Source organism: Schistocerca cancellata, chromosome 2 (genome assembly GCF_023864275.1).
Source record: "Schistocerca cancellata isolate TAMUIC-IGC-003103 chromosome 2, iqSchCanc2.1, whole genome shotgun sequence".
Lineage (NCBI taxonomy): Eukaryota > Metazoa > Arthropoda > Insecta > Orthoptera > Acrididae > Schistocerca > Schistocerca cancellata.
In genome coordinates this window covers 540,888,872-540,907,472 of record NC_064627.1, presented here as the reverse complement: position 1 = coordinate 540,907,472, position 18,601 = coordinate 540,888,872, and the positions used below count along the sequence as shown (strand labels likewise).

The 18,601-nt window shown below is 42.8% G+C and overlaps 1 protein-coding gene and 1 pseudogene across 1 annotated transcript in view; both read left to right on the top strand.

The window, feature by feature from the left end:
- LOC126162095 (kinesin-like protein KIF19) overlaps window positions 1-18,601 on the top strand; it is a 585,325-nt gene that overhangs the window by 198,879 nt on the left and 367,845 nt on the right. The gene's annotated exons all lie outside the window — the stretch shown is intronic.
- Window positions 3,615-3,732, top strand: LOC126163756 (5S ribosomal RNA; annotated as a pseudogene).

The window sequence follows — 18,601 nt, the reverse complement described above, 5'->3', positions numbered from 1 at the left end:
TCGGAAGCTTACACTCATTTACTTGTGGCGCAGTACAGTAGGTTCAAATGGCTCTGAGCACTATGGGACTTAACATCTGGGGTCATCAGTCCCCTAAAACTTAGAACTACTTAAACCTAACTAACCTAAGGACACCACACACATCCATGCCCGAGGCAGGATTCGAACCTGCGACCGTAGCGGTCGCGCGGTTCAAGATTGTAGTGCCTAGAACCGCTCGGCCATTTTGGCCGGCAGTACAGTAGGATTTTGCTATACTGTACTTCGCAATAAGCCAGTGGACACCGCGAGAAAGGTAATTAAACTAAAAAGATTTACCTCAGTGTAAACACAAAACCGTCTAACGTAATGAAAAAATGTAGTGCCCCCAGACGCATATCTCGAACCCCGAGCCCCACGCGCTATAGTCGAGCACGTACGTAGCCACAGAGCCCCGCCGACGAGCGTACTTGACTTGGGTCTGGACAATCTGGTGCGGCAGACCGATAAGCACTGCCGCTGTACGTCAGGCGAAGTACGTCATCTGATGACGTCACATTTTCAACATTTGTCACCCACTTTTGGGGTATTTCCCGACATTTGGGATCCAATGTGTCTTATATTACATTATTTGTCTCAGATTTCTAAACATTAATAAGAATCATGCTGTATACTCCGGCAGGCCTGGTAACAGTACTAGAAATGAGTAATACTATTGCACTCTGATTGACGTTCTACCTGTCACAGAGAATTGCAACTGTAATGATTTATATACCCGGAGATGGTGTGTACGTGTACGAGGTTACCTTGACAACCGACCACGTATGCTGGATACTTCACAATTTTTGTCAGGCATTGTATGCTACTAAATGGCTAAAACCATCATCTGGTCACCCAGTTCGGTAACAAGTTGCCTATCTAATGCTTTCCAGGGGCAACAAGAACTTGATTTTCTGTATTTCATCTAATTATTGACCAAATTTAAAAATTTAAGATTCTGTCATAATCTACCCTTTAACGGATTTATCCTTACGTAGAAGGTTTTACACAGTAAGTCAAGTACTAAAGTTATAAATTTTGTATATGTATTGAGGCAATGAAACTCATAGCGTATGTAACTCATAGCGTGCAAATTAACCAGAATATACTCAAATGGTTCAAATGGCTCTGAGCACTATGGGACTTAACATCTATGGTCATCAGTCACCTAGAACTTAGAACTACTTAAACCTAACTAACCTAAGGACAGCACACAACACCCAGCCATCACGAGGGAGAGAAAATCCCTGACCCCGCCGGGAATCGAACCCGGGAACCCGGGCGTGGGAAGCGAGAACGCTACCGCACGACCACGAGATGCGGGCAGAATATACTCAACCAGCATTTGAAAACGAGAGCACTTAGCAACTTCCAAGAAACTTACACTTAATTTAAAACATTTTCGAATCATTTTCTCACTGACACCTTCCGTAAAATAACGGAAAGAAACAAGTTAGCGGCTCACTGCGTTTTCACTGTTCATGCATTAAACCCCCAGCAATAGGCATGTCGTTTTTATGTACTTATTACTTCTTTGCTATTAATTCTATTTGCAACTCATTTTACAAGCAGTATTCACGTACACCATTGACTGTACCTTCAAAATTATATCACTGTACGTCACAAAGTTTAAGAGATATGATGTCACATATATTGAGATACGTGAGCAACTAGCTTCTCTTAAGACGGAGCGAAAATTAAGCAAGCTATATTGATGCAGGGTTTCGTAATAATGAGACCACTCTGCGACTAACGACAAAATTCAAAACATAATTTCAAACTTTTTTTTCTAAATCTTGTCTGGTGTTTCGGCAGATATTTGGAAATTCTCTTTCTAAAGTGTAGCTGAAAGAAATCCTGCTGTTCACGTCTATCATACGACGCCCAATATCAACGGAAAACGTCAGTTTCTTTCCCATTACAAACAAAATGATTTTTAAAGTGCAGTTTACGTGAACAGTTGATTGATCAGTCCCAAATTACTCTAATACGACACTCGTTTTGCCAATATGTACACACATCAAAAAAAGTTTTGCATCATCCCGCTTCCAAGAACTCCTGAAGATAGACGTTAACTGTGGATATTGTACCACAGACATAGTCCCTTTGACTGTTCAGAGACGTCACTAAACCCGACCAAAGGTGTAAACAACCATGCATGACCAGCGCCTATTAGACGGAGGGGGTCCGACAGCCGAACAGTTCCAGTCATTCCACCAGGAAGAAGGTACACGGCTCGTGTTGTCTGTAGTTCAACCATGCCTAGATGGTCCGTACCACAGTTCAAACCTGTCCGCATTGTTACTTTGTGCCAGGAAGAGCTCTCAACAAGGGAAGTGTGCAGATGTCTCGTAGTGAACCAAAGTGATGTTGTTTCGGACATGGAGGAGAGACAAAGACAAAGGAACTGTCGATGACATGCCTCGGTCAGGCCGCCCAAGGGCTACTACTGCAGTGGATGACCGCTACCTATGGATTATGGCTCGGAGGAATCCTGACAGCAACGCCACCATGTTGAATAATGCTTTTCGTGCAGCCACAGGGCGGCGTTTTACGACTCAAACTATGCGCAATAGGCTGCATGATGCGCAACTTCGACAACGACACAATGCAGCGCGGTACAGATGGGCCCCAGAACATACCGAATGGACCGCTCAGTACTGGCGTCACGTTCTCTTCACTGATGAGTGTCGCATATGCCTTCAACCACACAATCGTCGGAGAAGTGTTTGGAGGCAGCCTGGTCAGGCTGAACGCCTTAGACTCACTTTCCAGCGAGTGCAGCAAGGTCGAGGTTCCCTGCTGTTTTGGGATGGCATGGGGCCGACGTACGCCGCTGGTGGTCGTGGAAGGCACCGTAACGGCTGTACGATACGTGAATGCCATCCACCGACCGATAGCGCAACCATATCGACAGCATATTAGCGAGACATTCGTCTTCATGGACGACAATTCGTGCCCCCATGGCGCACATCTTGTGAATGACTTCCTTCAGGACAACGACATCGCTCGACCAGAGTGGCCAACATGTTCTCCAGACATGAACCATATCGAACATGCCTGGGATAGATTGAAATGTAATCTACGCCGAATCGCCGTTGAGGAATGGTACAATCTGGACGAACAGTGTCTTGATGAACTTGTGGATAGTATGCCACGACGAATACGGGCATGCATCAGTGCAAGAGGTACCGGTGTGTACAGCAATCTCGACCACCACCTCTGAAGGTCTTGCTGTAGGGTGGTACAACATGCAGTGTGTGGTTTTCATGAGCAATAAAAAGATTGTAAATGATGTTTATGTTGATCTGTATTCCAATTTTGTATACAGGTTCCAGAACTCTCGAAACCGAGGTGATGCAAAACATTATTTGATGTGTGTATTAACAGGAATAGCAAAACACGATGAATAATCAGTATTCAATCAGCGACTGAGCAGCTCTTGTGCATGGCGGTAGAAGTCAGAGCGGTGTTGTCGATATTGGATTCCTGGTTACCCTTTGTGTTTTGCTGTTCCTGTTAATACGTATCGACAAAATGAATATCACACTAGATTGATTTGGGACGCAAAAATGAAGTTGCAAATATCTGTCGAAGTCAACAGTCTTTCCGCAGTGGTCACGCCGGTTCCCGTCAGATCACCGAAGTTAAGCGCTGTCGGCCTGGACTAGCATTTGGATGGATCACCACCCGGTCTGCCGAGCGCTGTTGGCAAGCGGGCTGTACTCAGCCCTTGTGAGGCAAACTGAGGAGCTACTTGACTGATAAGTAGAGGTTCCGGTCTCGTAAACCGACAAAACGGCCGGAAGGGCGGTATGCTGATCACATGTCCCTTCACATCCGCATCTTGCCCCTTCGTATCCGCATCCAGGGATGCTTGTTGGCTGAGGATCACACGGCGGCCAGTCCATACCGTTGGGTCTTCATGGCCTGTTAGTGTTTTTAAATATCTGCCAAAACACCAGAGAAAAAGCGCCTGATGTCCCGCCATAGGAGAGAGAGCAAGTGTACGGTTTGGTTTCTCGATAGAGGAAGGTGAAAGAACGTTTCGTACAAAAAGGTTTTACCAGTTTGGGTTCTGACTTTTTCATCAGCTCACGACTGAACAATCCGAAGCTAGTAAAATTAACACAACTGGGGTATTGCTTCTTTAGTCGTAAAGTATTTAACATACTAATTTATTTGTGAAATAATCAGACGTTTGAAGTAGTTTTATACGTGAGAGAACGATCGAGGAGGAGGGTGTGGTGGTTACTGAACTTTTTCTAATGATCCCGACGCAGTACAAGCGGAATGTTTGTACAATCTTGCTCGAGCACATACTTTTAAATTGTCCCGATTGGTTTCAGGCGAACAACGTTTCCTTTTTTCGCAAGATTCTGGGCTACGGTCTCGGAGCATGTCTGTTGCAGTTTCACATAGGCCAGGGGCGGGCAAACGTTGCACGCGGCTCGTGAGCACACAGCGCTGCACGTGTGCTGCTCGCGTGCAATCGTCGACAGGGGCAGTGGCGACAGCCGGCAGGGTGCGGCAATGTAGTACCAGGCTAAGCTGCGGACGTTGAAGCGAAGCGACCACTACGTAGTGAACGTTGTATTTCAATAACCGGAAAATGCAGAGTGAATCAAGGAAACGGAGAATTGGAGATTTGCTATCTTTTAAAAAGGAATGGAAGAATCATTTTTTTCTCTGTGCAAAAACGTGAAAATTGGAAATGTATAATGTGTGACAGTATTCTGGCTGGTCAGCGGAAGTTTAATATTGAACGCCATTATAATAAATTTCAGTATGTTGCAGTTCTTGGTGCAATAAAAGAGGAATTGCTCAAGCGATTTGGGGATATATCTTACTTATGCCAAGGTTTTGAATAGTTCTCGAGACAATCTGCTGTTTCTGTAGATGATATTCATCCCAGTTTGCAAATGGAATTAATAGATCTACAGCGTAATTCTCGTCTGAGAGACAAGTTCCTTTTGGCAAGACGTGTAATAGATTTTTATCACGACTTTCCACAGCAAGAGTTTCCTCGTCTCCATCGTGAAGCCATGAAGATAATGTCAATGTTTCGCTCGACATACGTTTGCGAGAGATTTTTTTCTGTTATGAAAGTCTCGGTTAAGAGCAAACATCAGAGATGAAAATTTAAGTAACTGTTTGCGTTTGTCTGTATGTATAAATTTTGTTCCACTCCACCTGTTATAATTAAATAAAACGTATCGTAGGTAATAGGTACTCTTTCAAACCACGATTACTTTCAAGCACTCCTACTAACCTTATTCCTTCATTCAATAAAGCAGGCCAGGAAACAAGACGCATTACAGGGGAAGAAGCGGAGAGACGGTATGGTGGGGAGGGGTGAGAAGCGGGTGGCCAGCTTGCCCCTGTGTGCACGCAGAACACCTGTTAACTGCACACGTGCATGTGCACCGCACACGTGCAGAATTCCTGCCCGCCCCTGACATAGGCTGTACCGAAATGGAAAGCTCAGTCTCAAATTCTGAGAACATCGGCTCTCCCATTGTCTTTCTCTGCAGCCTTGTATGCAGCACCTCTCTGGCACAACTCTGCACACCCCAAATATGTCGACGTGGCAGTTAATGAGGCGGTGCGCATAGTGTCTGGCTGCCTAAAACCAATGCCAATTCAACAAACTTACTACGTTGTCGGCGTAGCTCCACCCACGGTCAGAACGCAAGCTGCAGCTCAATCCCAAAGGAGGAAACAGTCCGCTGATCACAGGCACCCATTATACGGCTACCACATACAGGATTGACGACTGAAGTACCCGCCAAGTTTCATGTGAATGGTCAACCTTTAGTTGTGCTGAAATACGCGAGAAAATTTGTGGCACAGCTGTATTAATCAGACGTTACTATAGCCTGCGTTACTATATCTGCGATCGATGGCCATAGTATACAGAAAAAATGTAAAGCAAACGATTTCGTGTTAATCTAATATTATGCGTACTTATGCACCCATGCTAAATGCTGTTCATTGGCAACGAATTCTGGAATTTGCACTCCAGTATCTCAACTGGACGTTCTCTGAGTGGCGACAGCTTACCGTTTCAGATGAATCAGGTTTTAGTACCACTGGACTGAAAGCAAACACCTTGCAACAATCGTCGGAGGGATCCAGGCCGGAAGAGGGAGCGTTATGGTCTTGGGAATGTTTTCGTGGCATTCTCTAGCTGATCTCGTAATTCTGGAAGGCAAAACGGATCAACAGAAGTATGCATCTATCCTTGGGTACCGTGTCGACCACTACATGCAGATTTTTTCCCCTAGGCACGATAACATCTACCAGTAGGGCAATGCAACGTGGTACACAGCTCGCAGCATTCGTGATGATGATGTTTGGTTTGTGGGGCGCTCAACTGCGTGGTTATCAGCGCCCGTACAATTTCCCAACCTTTGCTCAGTCCAATTTCGCCACTTTCCTGGATGATGATGAAATGATGAGGACAACACAAACACCCAGTCATCTCGAGGCAGGTGAAAATCCCTGACCCCGCCGGGAATCGAACCCGGGACCCCGTGCTCGGGAAGCGAGAACGCTACCGCAGCATTCGTACGTGGTTCGTAGAGGACTAGACTGAGTCAACCATACTCCTCTGGAAAGCCAACTCTCCGAATCGAAAATCTGTGGGACTGCCCGATAGGGCTTTTCGTGTCACGAATCCTCATCCGAGAAGCCTAGGGCAGCTGACCATGGCATTGCAGTTGGCATAGCTCCACGTCCCTGTCATTACCTTCCAGAGCACCATTGACTCCTTTCCTGCACGTGTCGCAGCGATCTGCGCTGCAAAAGATCGTTATTCAGGCTCTGTATGAAACTTCCTGGCAGATTAAAACTGTGTGCTGGAGCGAGACTCGAACTCGGAATCTTTGTATTTCGCGGGCAAGTGCTCTACCAACTGAGCTTCCCAAGCACGACTCACGATTTGTTCACGCAGCTACATTTCTGCCAATACTTCGTCTCCTACCTTCCACACTTCACAGAAGCTCTTCTGCGAACCATGCAGAACTACCACTGCTGGAAGAAAGGATATAGTGGAGACACGGCTTAGCCGCGGCCTAGGGTATGTATCCAGAATGAGATTTTCACTCTGCAGCGGAGTGTACGCTGCCACTCCGCGCTGCCGTTAATTTGTCTGGACAGTATATTTGCGCTACTCGATGATGATCTTTTAATTCGAAACCAGGTAAACCAGGTCTAACCTGACATGTAGAGTTATAGAGCACTAGCGTGAATTTTATTTTTTAATTGTTTCACCGCTTAGCCAGCGAAGCACCTTTTAGATACAGAATTATTTATAACCTATTGACATTTCATAACAGACTTCAAAATATATATAAAATTAAGTACAAATATTTTTTATTAATCCTGTTCTTGAAGTTACTCAAATTAAGAGCAGTACTGGAGAAACAAGCGTAACAACGAAAAATACTCGGTAATGCATACAGGGATAGGAGATTCTATGCTGCTCTGGTAATGCCAGAAATATACATATATTTTTTCATAAAAAAGTAGGGACTGACAGCTGGTAGAGTGTTTGCGTATCATTCGTCATTAAGTGATTCAGAGTTCGGCACGATGAATAGGACTTGCAATATTTCTGTGAAACTGACGGGCGAAAATTTGTTTTAAACATTTACGTTCTCTGATTAGCTTTTCCTTTGACGCCAGCTACCCGAATTCAGGCATTTCATACAAATAAAAAGTCATCTGATATGAATGACACAGCTACTTTCTTCCTCTGAGTTGTTCTAACAGATGGTTTGCTAATAAATTCGACGCCTCATTTTTTACTTCTCTCTTAGTGGCGCCAGCTATAGTAGAAGACAGTGGCGTGGTTGGGACGTCGTTGAAAAACGTCCTGGAAGTACTCGTATTTTAAATTACCATAATTTGCGTACGCTCTACATTGTCACCCACAGGCAATGTGTTAAGTCTGCTTCGCCAACTTATCACAAAGTGATCAAAGGTGTTACAGCGGTCGTTACCTTCTTAGGTGTCATTCAATGCGGTAACACTGGAGTAACGTATTTTAATGTTTATTTTGCATAATATGCCATTTTGCTGATTTTATGAAGCGGTATCGGAAAGTATAAAGTTGCTGTGGCACATTGATAAAGTACCTGTTTCTGAATAACAACGCGTAGAACGATTTGTTTTAAGTTTGAGCTGGAACAGATGTGCAATCCAAGGGTGCAATCCGTGGAACTGGCTTTCCCTACATGGCAAATACCACCCGGTTCATGTCAAACAACGTCACTAAAATGTGACAGACCTCCACTACTTGTAAAATGCGTAGTTCTGGAAGAGAAGCTAGACTTTTACGGGATGTCATGTACTTGGTAAGTAAACCATGGATTAGCAAGTGAGGCGATGGTTCTCTCTTTCTTGATACTATCTTCTTACTCGTTTTGGAGCGATCCCGCCGTCCACCAGACTTCCCCTGTGAAATGACTACTATTACGTAGTATCAGGTGCTGGTAGGTTCTCAAACAAGATTTTATTATTCCAGTTATAAACTGTTTGACTTATGATGGACAATAACTTCTTAAAATTCTTAACGAGAACAGACTCCCATGATGCTTCTGATTCAAATCCAGTTCTGTGTTTTCTATAGTCCTCCATAGTTACCAAGTGGTCACAGAACTTTGCCATCTATGGAGCTCCGTGGCACGCCACACTGCTCTGCAGATTCTGAGCCCTGCTTGCTTTGACTTCACGAGGAGCCGTCTGGCGCCCCGGAGTGTCTCCAAGATAAATTACCACACCAACCCAAACAGAACCTAATCTACTTTTACCTATAACTATTATTGCTTAAACTTAGTCTTTTGCAATTCAATTCTCAGCCGATATATTATTATTATTATTAATGTGTTGGCAGAAGAGCCAACACCGTGTTGCTAGAGGAGGCCGAAATGCACGCGTTTAAGCTCACGCAAACTGGCGTGAGGCCTGGAACAGGACAATGTAATTAATATAGCCAATAAGGTACGTTGCTGCTGGAATACTTAACTTTAATCCATGATTGGTGTACATCGCTCTTGACGGTACTGTTTTACAATCTCAATATAAACTGGTAATGGCGCCTTGCTAGGTCGTAGCAAATGACGTAGCTGAAGGCTATGCTAACTATCGTCTCGGCAAATGAGAGCGTATTTGTCAGTGTAGCTTCGCTAGCAAAGTCGGCTGTACAACTGGGGCGAGTGCTAGTACGTCTCTCTAGACGTGCCGTGTGGTGGCGCTCGATCTGCAATCACTGACAGTGGCGACACGCGGGTCCGTCGTATACTAGCGGACCGCGGCCGATTTAAAGGCTACCACCTAGCAAGTGTTGTGTCTGGCGGTGACACCACAATTATTATTATAACGATTGTTCCCCTTTAGGAGAGCGATTGAATTTGAATTCATAATTTCATCTTCGGATGTTTTTCTTCTTTGCTTCCCAAAACCTCCTCATCCTCTCAGAATGCTCCTTCTTCCGTTCCTCTGTCCATTTTTTACCAGGCTGACGCGATGTTCTTTCCCCAAACTTCACACTTGTGATTTTAGGCCGGCACTCGATGCGATCTTCGAGATTTTTTATGTTGATCTACTGTAGATCCCTCTGGACTTCTTTCAGCCATTCTGTGACACATTTACTCCTTGTTATAATATTGAATAATTTCTTTGCTGTTCTGGAGTCTTCCATCCTGTAGATGTGTGTATAAAATTTGGCTCGGCGCTTTCTGATTTCATCTGTTACTATGTTGATCTTTCTATAGAGTTCGTTTTGTGGTCTCTTCATCCAAATGCCATTTTTGTTGATTGGACCGTAAATCTTCCTGAGAATTTTTCTTTCCTGCTTTTCTATTTCCTTAATTTTTGAATGACCATCAATCACCATTGTTTCAGCTGCATAGATTGCTTCTGGAAGAATCACTGTTGTATAGTGCCTTAATTTTGCGTCTGTCGAAATGCACTTCTTGTTGTAATGCGTCCATGTTAGCTTGTAGGCCTTCTGGAGTTTGGTGATTCTTTGTTCATTGGCAATTCGGTTTAATCCTGAGGACTGTATAGTTTCACCGAGGTATTTAAAATGGCAGACTTGTGCAATTTTACCATATTTTGTTATTAAAGGGGATTTATTTTCTGGCTGCCTTTCCATATATTGGGTTTTTTCATAAGATATCTGTAGTCCGGTTTTTTGTGAAATTTCATGTAGTTTTTCCACTGCGTGAATCGCTTCTGTTCTGTTATTGGTGATCATTGCAATATCGTCAGCGAAAGCAAGGCACTTGACTTTAATTCGGTTCTCTTTCTTGATACCAATTTGGATACCTTTTACGTGAGGTTCCCATTCCCTGATTGTCTTTTCTAGAACATTATTGAAAAGGATTGGGGATAGTCCCCCCTGTCGGACTCCAGATTTGATTTCGAAGGGTTCTGATATTTCGCCCATGAATTTCACTTTGGCCGTTGTTCCTGTAAGTGCCTGTTCTGTGATTTTTCGTGTCTTTCGGTCGATCCCAAATTCTTCCATGATTTTAAACAGGGTTCCACGGTCCACTGAATCATATGCTTTCCTGAAGTCGATGAATGTAACTACTGTGTTTCTGCATTTCCTCATTTGTAATATTGTCTTTAAGCACCAGATCTGTCCCGCACATGAGCGTCCTTTTCTGAATCCGGCCTGGTATTCACCAATTAGTGTATCTGCTTGGGATTCTATACTGTTTAAAAGCGCTTTGGAAAGGATTTTGTAAGCGACTGGGAGCAGGGAAATACCTCTGTAATTGTTCATGTCTGTCTTGTCGCCCTTTTTGTGTAGCGGGTGAATTAGAGCGCATTTCCAGTCCTCTGGTATCTGCTCCGTTATCCATATGTCTGACATTATATGGTGTAATTTCTACATAAGTATAGGATCGTTTAGTTTCCAGAACTCAGCAATGATTCAGATGGTTCAAATGGCTCTGAGCACTATGGGACTTAACTTCTGAGGTCATCAGTCCCCTAGAACTTAGAACTACTTAAACCTAACTAAGGACATCACACACATCCATGCCCGAGGCAGGATTCGAACCTGCGACCGTAGCTGTCGCGCGGTTCCAGACTGTAGCGCCTAGAACCGCTCGGCCACTTCGGCCGGCACTCAGCAATGATCCCATCTTCTCCTGGTGCTTTGTTATTTTTCAACTGCTGGACTATCTCCATAATTTCTTCAATATCCGGGGCATGTGAGTCTGGGTGTGTGAATACTGGAGAAAAGAAGACAAGTTTTTCTTGGGGTGGTTCGCAGTTGAGGAGGGAAATGAAATATTGGGCTAAGATTTTGCAGTTATTTTTCGTGTTGGTTTCCAAAGAGCCATCGGGTTTCTTGAAGCACAAGCTAGGCGCTTGGTATCCCTGTAAGTTTTCTCTGAAAGTCTTATAAAAATTTCTTGTATTATTTTTGATGAAATCCTGCTGGATTTCAGAGAGTCTGATGTTGTCATATCCCCGTTTTTCTTTTCTAATTATTTTTGAGGTCTGTTTTTGAGTTTTAAGAAAGTTCTCCCAGTTTTCTTCAGTTTTGTGACTGCTAAATTTTTTCCATGCAGTTATTCGGTTGTCGATTGCCTCATCACAGGTTGCATTCCTCCAGCGATGTTTCCTGTTGCGAGGGGGTTATCCTAATTTGAGGGCTTCCTGAATTTTCTCTGTTAGTTTCTTCCAGTCTGTTGATTTTTCCTGATTAATTTGCATGATGATTTTTTCTTTGTTGAGTTGCAGATATTCCGGATCTGGTTTGGTACTTTTGAGTGGCCTTTTTAGCATTCTGTTGGGTTGGAATTTTGTTTTTATTTGGAGAAGATGATGATCTGATTCAAAGACACCTTTGCGGGTCCTGATGTTTTGAATTTCTTTAATGTTTTATTTGGAAATTGCTACAGGGTCTATTTGGTATTCACCCTGTCTAAGACTGGGTGATCTCCATGTGGTTAATTTATGTGCAGGTTTTTGAAACTGGGTACTCATTATTTTAAGTCCAAAGTTCCTGCAGAAGTCGATTAGTTTTTCACCATTCTTGTTGGTACGTTTGTGTTTGGTGTGGGGTCCAGTGGTATCTCTGAATTTTTTTTTCCTTCCCTAATTGTGCGTTAAAATCGCCTACTAAGATTTTCACATGGTGCCTAGGTACTTTATTTGTTGTTTCTTCTAGTGTTTCCCAGAAATTGTCCACTGTTTCAGGGTAGGTTTTATTGTGGTGATTTGTGGGGGCGTGCGCATTGATCAGAGTGTATGCTTTATTAGCTGATTTTACTGATAACAGGGAGACTCTTTCATTGGGAGACGTGAAGTCAATAACTGAGTCGAGTACGGAAGTGTGTACGGCGAATCCTGTTCCGAAAAGTGGTGTTTGTCTCTTACTTTTATGGCAGGTTTGCCCTTGTAGATCCTGTAATTCTCTGTGTTAAAGTGTCCTTCATCTGTGAATCTTGTCTCTTGCAGTGCAGTGATTTTCAGGTTAATTTTCCCATTGCGTTGGTAAGTTGCTTTAATTTGCCTGTTTTAGTGAGGGTGTTCACATTAATTGTACCAATAAAATTTTTACGTTTCGTTTTGAGAGTGTGAGGAGTTTTTGAGAAGCTCCGATTCCTCTCTGCATGGTGTCCCTGATCCCCCAGAATCCGATGATCAGGTGAATCCAGTCTATCGACTGGTGCCTGGGGTAGTGACTCTGTGGTCTTCTTTTCCATTATGCGTTCAAGTTGAATTTTAGTTTTTGTGGTGATCTCTGTTGAGACCACAGGTATACGACTCGATTTTTGAGTTCGAGAAGATTTTGTGCAGCCGCCTCAACTAGAGGAACGGACGCTGGCCACTGGCCGCCAGATGCTGAACAGACACCACTGGGTTTATTGGTTTTTGGTCCGCCCTGGGTATTTCATTTCCCCAGTACCACCTATATCTAGGAAGCTTTCCCCTATCCGCCACCCGGGGAGGCGCCCGATGGAGGTACCAACAACCCCACACGGGCCAGCCTATATATATATATATATATATATATATATATATATATATATATATATATATATATATATATATATATATATATATACACACATACGATCTTACAGTCTCAGAAGTAAGCGTGCGTATCACCAACTCCATTTGACCACCATGTACATTTTCATTCTTACAGTGGGCAGATAAAGGAAGTCAAAGTTGAAATACTTACCTAATAAATTTAACTGAATTTCAAATTTCCTTCTGTACCTCTCTTTGTTTGTGTTCAGTTCATTTAGTGACAAAAGAACTTTATTATAAAAATGCTGTGTTTTCTCTATGTTTTGAAGTATGTCCCACGTTATAAATAGTGTCGTAGTTATCTGAAGTCTTCATTTTACGACCACGTGGATCCTCGTGTGAGTTGTTTGTCTCCTTTTGAATATAAGAGATGGTTATATCTAAAAGAAGTACGCCTTGTAAACTATCTAAAAAGCTTTCAGTTTTGTTATACTCGCTTGGACAGTAAACAATAAAGTAAAATTATCCTACGACATATCAGCGCACAGATGCCAGTTTATATATATTGTATACTGGAGTATTTCAGTAAATTAAATGCTGTGTGATCGCGTAACAAACAAAACAATTATTACAAAGAAGCTGAGAAAATAAATGAACCCTGTGTAAATAGTGTACAAATACTGTTGTATCAACAGAGAACGCTACGTTGTTTAAGCAACATGGTGCAACTGCTGATATATTTCGTACAAGAAAGTAGATTAGTCGCGAAGTCGATCCCATATGAAGAACAGTAGATAAATGTTCAGTTATCTAATAACCCTAGCCCAAACGCCTTTTAGTGACTGATCGAAGTCGGAATTCTTGTTGTGACATTTCTCCATGGCAATAACAGGAAGAATGAGCTAGTTTTAGCAGTGACACCGAAAAGAGGAATTTCCTACGTCTAAATCGATTCTTACCCAGTCTTCATAATTCACGAAGTTTCTCTCAGCATAATTGCTACTGGAAATTAGGGTATTGGCCGCGCAGTTTCTGAAGACGAACACTTAAAGAGAATAACGAAGTGTTGCGTGAACTGTTGACACAGAATGGAAATCTGGGAACACTACCACAAATCTCACATTTTAGTGACGTGTTTTATATTTGGAGACCGATTAATATTCATATAGCGATTGGATACAAGAAAACAAGCTGCACGCGTTGCACACTTCAAACAACTTCACTCCTCTACATTTTTATCTGTCAGGACACCAAAAAGATTTGATTTACGAAATTAAGATTCCAAGGACATATTGCCACCGTGTCAGGGGAACCTGCAAAACTTGTTAACACCACGTCGCTTAGAACTAAGAGGATATTTTCTGTAAGCTGACGAGAGTGTCACTAATTATCCTAAACTAACAACTGCATAAAGACAACGTGTCATCCTACAAGGTTCTACCAGTAATAAATTAAAAATGAAGTGTGTCTGTAGTCATACTTTTATTTGGTAAAGGAAAAACTCCCTAAAGTGTGTCTATGCACTGTTGCAAAAATCAAAATTTAGTGAAGTCTTTATGCCATGTAATCAATGTCTCTGTATATCGTAGCTTGAAGTAAATGAATAAAGCTGCATTCCACACACATTCACACATACACACACACACACACACACACACACACACACACACATACATATATATATATATATATATATATATATATATATATATTGTGTGTGTGTGTATATATTATATATGGGCGACGCCACGTTTGGCGACTTGTGTGTCGGTGATATGATGATGATGATGATGATGAGGACAACACAACTACTCGGACGACGAACTGAAGGACACAACGGTGGACTGGCACCTTTCACAGCCACAGGAGTTCTGGGAACAGGGAATTCTTCCACTCGTTAAACAGTGGGATAGTTGTGTTCAGGCCTCTGGTGATTACTTTTAAATATTGAGTTCAGTTACACCCACAATGTTGTTTCGTACCTTTTCTTTTGAACACCACTCATAGTAAGACTGTTGTTGTTGTTGTTGTTGTTGTTGTGGTCTTCAGTCCTGAGACTGGTTTGATGCAGCTCTCCATGCTACTCTATCCTGTGCAAGCTTCTTCATCTCCCAGTACCTACTGCAGCCTACATCCTTCTGAATCTGCTTAGTGTATTCATCTCTTGGTCTCCCTCTACGATTTTTACCCTCCACGCTGCCCTCCAATACTAAATTGGTGATCCCTCGATGTCTCAGAACATGTCCTACCAACCGATCCCTTCTTCTAGTCAAGTTGTGCCACAAACTTCTCTTCTCCCCAATCCTATTCAATATTCCTCATTAGTTATGTGATCTACCCATGTAATCTTCAGCATTCTTCTGTAGCACCACATTTCGAAAGCTTCTATTCTCTTCTTGTCCAAACTATCTATCGTCCATGTTTCACTTCCATACATGGCTACACTCCATACAAATACTTTCAGAAACGACTTCATGACATTTAAATCTATACTCGATGTTAAAAAATTTTTCTTCTTCAGAAACGCTTTCCTTGCCATCGCCAGTCTACATTTTTTATCCTCTCTACTTCGACCATCATCAGTTATTTTGCTCCCCAAATAGCAAAACTCCTTTACTACTTTAAGTGTCTCATTTCCCAATCTAATTCCCTCGGCATTACCCGACTTAATTCGACTGCATTCCATTATCCTCGTTTTGCTTTTGTTGATGTTCATCTTATACCCTCCTTTCAAGACAATGTCCATTCCATTCAATTGCTCTTCCAAGTCCTTTGCTGTCTCTGACAGAATTACAATGTCATCGGCGAACCTCAAAGTTTTTATTTCTCCTCCATGGATTTTAATACCTACTCCAAACTTTTCTTTTGTTTCCTTTATTGCTTGCTCAACATACAGATTGAATAACACCGGGGATAGGCTACAGCCCTGTCTTACTCCCTTCCCAACCACTGCTTCCCTTTCATACACCTCGACTCTTATAACTGCCATCTGCTTTCTGTACAAATTGTAAATAGCCTTTCGCTCCCTGTATTTTACCCATGCCCCCTTCAGAATAGTAAGACTAGGGAGATAAAATACTTCCTCAGTAGCAAAGTTTTCTTCCCTAAAAATTTCACCTAGGTTTCACTTCCCCCAGAAGTTTTCCCAAGAAAACATTTTTCCCCCAAAACTGCGTAAAAATATGCTCCAAATCTGGAGTCGATGATTTACTGAAAAGTAGTGACCCCGCGAGCTACTAGTAGCTCGCCATCGACGGTCTGGCGATCACTGCTTTCGTGCAATTGTTTTGAACAGATATCCGTAACCTGTGCCTTTGTTGACGATGGTGACTCACGGAAGAGTTAGATAGTGAAATAAAATAGGAGCAGTTAACTCTTTGTTCCACATAATTCCTGTTAGTTTAAGAACGGATGGTTTGACAGGCGAGTGGATGTGCGATAAGGTTCCTAAGTGTTCGTTAAACGAGGAACGTAAGAGGGCGACCCTGGGAATAGGGCTGTTGCCATCTTGGAAGACGAAAGTGACCACAGCATACTCATCAACCAGGTGTAGAAGAAATGGCAATACTTGGTTGCTGAGAAAATTGAAATAAATATCTTGCTTAATGTTCTGGCTAATCAGCTGACATTTCGTGGAGAGCGGACATTTTTCTTAATTTACGGCCAATTTGGAGCTTGACGTCCTGCAATAAACTCAATCATTTGAAAATGGCAAAAAAGTCCGAAAACTCGGTTGTAATTAAATAAACAGCAATACAATCAAATAGCTGTGTGTTCATTTAAAAATTATTGTATGATGTTGCTCAGCTATATCAAAAACAGCCTATAAATGTAGGTTTGCCTTTCCTTGACCTATCTTCTACGATAAGTCGTAGGATCGGTATTGCCTCGCGTATGCTACATTTCTCCGGAATCCAAACTGATCTTGCCCGAGGTCGTCTTCTACTAGTTTTTCCGTTCTTTTGTAAATAATTCGTGTCAGTATTCTGCAACCATGATTTACTGAGCTGATAGTTCGGTGATATTCGCACCTGTCAGCACGTGCTTTCTTTGAAGCTGGAATTGCTGCATTCTTTATGAAGTGTGTAATTCCATCTATGGTGCGGTCATGGTCACATCTAAACGCGCCCTTTAAGCCACTCCGTCACGTCTCTACCTAGGCCCACCTAACTGCGCTGGTTCCATACAACCGATTGGCACGTACACACCACTTGACTGTCGTAAGTCTTAGGTAAGTGGTAGAGGGTGACGTGACAACCGCGTACCAGCTCTGCACCATCTTCAACGCTCCATTGCTACTAGTGCGCCCTTTAAATTGGGTGACTAATGTTATATGGAGTGATTTTAAGTGCCAGCGGTAGATCTTACCTGGAAGCTTATTCGCCATGTCGAAACCAAGGGGATGAATGAACCAAAGAGAATGACGTCTCGTTGACAGTGCTGTTTGTGATGACGGAGTGGTAACCACAGAGGGAGAGGAAGGGAAATGATATATGCAAGGAAACCATCCCAGCATCCGCCTAAATCGATTTAGCCGAGAACGCTGCAGTGAGTCAGTAGGAAATTAAGTGGGTACTGCTAATGTTTTAAGTTTCCTTTTCGATAGTAACAACCATTAAAGGCTTAGAGCGTGTGGCCCGCGGCACGGATGTGGGCCCAAGAGAAACGGTCGAATCGTAAATACAGTAGTGAACCGTGGAAACTATCCTCATCACTGGATGATAGATACCTCATTGATACGGGAGTGATAGCCTCTAGAATCTGTCTCTAGTAGTGCCACACAGTTGGAGCAATGTTTCTGTCTGTCCCGAAAGCACATAAGCGACTGCTTAACCACGAATTACGTTTCTGTGTTTATTTATACCTGGAACCATTCAGGCGGAAACACAGGGAATCTTTATAGAGTTGATTTTTACAGTACGCAGAGTCCGAAACCGACTGTCAATAAATTATATTTTCCAAGTTGCCTTTAGTGTGATCTCCTGTGACGCGGAGGCATAATACCATCTCCCACAGTTTACCTCTTATCATCATACTGGCACAGTGGCTAGGGTCCATTGGGTGTAATGATCGATCTGGGATGAAGTGCGAGTACTCTCAACAACGATCGGCTATATCAAGGAAGTTTATCTGACTTTCCCATTCATTTGACACACCGCCTGCTGTAAATCTTTGAAATTTCATCTGTGGGGGATATATATACAATGCTGCATTCTGTATTATAGACTTACAACCCGGCGGCCGAACTTCCCCGAAGGGGCCTCCGGGGCCAACAATGCCACACGATCATTTCATACTGCTGCCATCTCTGGTACTTAAGGTCAAACAACACACACTTAGTTTTCTTGACGTTCACTGGACGTCACTCTCTCTTCAAATCAATCGACATTTTTCCTTTTGTGAGACACGCGGTGATAACTCTCCATGACATCACTTTGTCATGTATATGTACAGTTTCAGTCGTTTGGGATATACATGGTAACGACGGGGCTGACGGCCCATATCAAGTGTTAAATGAAAAACTCGAAATACAGTGTTTTAGAAGCGGCTGAAATATCTCACGTGCACCAACCTTGTT